Here is a 2,910-nt window from a genome sequence, read left to right as displayed (position 1 = left end):
GTTTTATGCTCAGTAGGCAGGATATGTTATCTCAGTAGGGCAGGATATGTTATCTTCATATGCGCAGGATATGTTATCTCAGTAGGACAGGATATGTTATCTCAGTAGGGCAGGATATGTTATCTCAGTAGGGCAGGATATGTTATCTCAGTAGGCAGGATATGTTATCTCAGTAGAAACAGGATATGTTATCTCAGTAGGGCAGGATATGTTATCTCAGTAGGGGCAGGATATGTTATCTCAGTGGGGCATGATATGTTATCTCAGTAGGGCAGGATATGTTGTCTCAGTGGGGCATGATATATTATCTCAGTAGAGCAGGATATGTTATCTCAGTAGGGCAGGATATGTTATCTCAGTAAGGCAGGATATGTTATCTCAGTAGGTAGGATATGTATCTCATAGGGATGGTATGTTATCTCAGGGGGCAGGATATGTTATCTCAGTAGGCAGGATATGTTATCTCAGTAGAGCAGGATATGTTATCTCAGTAGGGCAGGATATGTTTCATCATATGGCAGGATATGTTATCTCAGTAGGGCAGAATATGTTATCTCAGTGGGCAGGATATGTTATCTCAGTAGGGCAGGATATGTTATCTCAGTAGGGCACGGATATGTTATCTCAGTAGGCAGGATGTGTTATCTCAGTAGGGCAGGATATGTTATCTCAGTGGGCAGGATATGTTATCTCAGTAGGCAGGATATGTTATCTTCATATGCAGGATATGTTATCTCAGTAGGGCAGGATATGTTATCTCAGTAGGGGAGGATATGATATCTCAGTAGGGCAGGATATGTTATCTCAGTAGTGCAGGATATGTTATCTCAGTAGGGCAGGATATGTTATCTCAGGAGGGCAGGATATGTTATCTCAGGGGCAGGATATGTTATCTCAGTAGGGCGGAATGTATCAGGAGGGAGGATATGTTATCTTCAGTAGGCAGGATATGTTATCTCAGTAGGGCAGGATATGTTATACTTCAGTATGGCAGGATATGTTATCTCAGTAGGGCAGGATATGTTATCTCAGTAGGGCAGGATATGTTATCTTCATATGGCAGAATATGTTATCTCAGTAGGGCAGGATATGTTATCTTCAATGGCAGGATATGTTATCTCAGTGGGCAGGATATGTTATCTCAGTAGGGCAGGATATGTTATCTCATATGGCAGAATATGTTATCTCAGTAGGGCAGGATATGTATCTTCATATGCAGGATATGTTATCTCAGTGGGGCAGGATATGTTATCTTCATATGGCAGAATATGTTATCTCAGTAGGGCAGGATATGTTATCTTCATATGGCAGGATATGTTATCTCATTAGGCAGGATATGTTATCTCATAGGCAGGATATGTTATTCAGTAGGGCAGGAAATGTTATCTCAGTAGGGCAGGATCATGTAATCTCATAGGCAGGATATGTTATCTCATTAGGCAGGATATTTACTCAGTAGGCAGATATGTTATCTCAGTAGGGCAGGATATGTTATCCAGTAGGGCAGGATATGTTATCTCAGTAGGGCAGGATATGTTATCTCAGTAGGGCAGGATATGTTATCTCAGTAGGGCAGGATATGTTAATCTCAGTAGGGCAGCAGGGGACGGGGCGGAGGCGGATATGTTATCTCAGTAGGGCAGGATATGTTATTCTCAGTAGGGCAGGATATGTTATCTCAGGAGGGCAGGATATGTTACCTCCTCAGTAGGGCAGGATATGTTATCTCAGTAGGGCAGGATATGTTATCTCAGTAGGGCAGGATATGTTACCTCAGTAGGGCAGGATATGTTATCTCAGTAGGGCAGGATATGTTATTTCAGGAGGGCAGGATATGTTATCTCAGGAGGGCAGGATATGTTATCTCAGTAGGGAAGAAATACGACCCTTCCATTTGAAATGATAAATGTCTCCTTTTCCACAGAGAGAAATTGACAATTTATTTTACAGCATCAGAGAAGCAGCTTCAAATAGTAGTAGGCTACACGTACAGTATGTAGCAGAAACAACTGGTCATTCATATGAGAACATCATAAGATGTAAATGTCCTCCAAGTCCTCGATTATGAAATGTTCCCTGCCCACAGGTGAGTAGCAACATACCGGGCTTTATCTCAGTTCCCTTGTCACCATAGCAGCACCCACCCATAGCACACGCTCCAGCAGGTATATTTCACTGGTCATCCCCAAAGCCAACACTCCTTTTGGCCGCCTTTCCTTCCAGTTCTCTGCTGCCAATGACTGGAAGGAATTGCAAAATCACTGAAGCTGGAGTCTTACATCTCCCTCTCTAACTTTAACTTCTTATGGCTGAAGGGGCAGTATTGAGTAGCTTGGATGAAAGGTGCCCATATCAAACGGCCTGCTCCTCAGTCATAGTTCCTAATATTTGCATATTATTATTAGTATTGGATAGAAAACACTCTAAAGTTTCGAAAACTGTTTGAATTATGTGAGATTAACAGAACTCATATTGGCAGGCAAAATCCTGAGTTGAAATCAAAACAGGAAGTCAGAAATCTGAGCTTGTATGTATTCACCAGAGTCCCTAATGAAATCCCCTTGAGATATGAATGATTGTGCACTGCCTAGGGGTTCCACTACTAGATGTCAACCATCAATAGAAATTATAATGAGACTTCTATGATGTTGTGGGGGAGAATGAGAGCAGGAATCAGTCAGGTGTCCACTCAGCAAGGCCCATGCCCTGATCTATTGCCTTTTCCTCATGCCAAGTCACTGAGTTCCATGGCTCGCGCAGCACAAGAAGGAAAGTGGCCTTCCGGTTGGAACGTGTTATTTGAAGCTATACTATGTTAAAAAAAAAACATATCCTAATGGATATGATTCATACTTAGTGTTGAAATGTTTCTTGACGGTAGATAATCACATTTTTTGAAGTTTTTGTCGA

Source organism: Salvelinus sp. IW2-2015, unplaced genomic scaffold (assembly GCF_002910315.2).
Source record: "Salvelinus sp. IW2-2015 unplaced genomic scaffold, ASM291031v2 Un_scaffold2363, whole genome shotgun sequence".
Taxonomy (NCBI): Eukaryota; Metazoa; Chordata; class Actinopteri; order Salmoniformes; family Salmonidae; genus Salvelinus; species Salvelinus sp. IW2-2015.
This window is presented reverse-complemented; position numbering follows the sequence as displayed.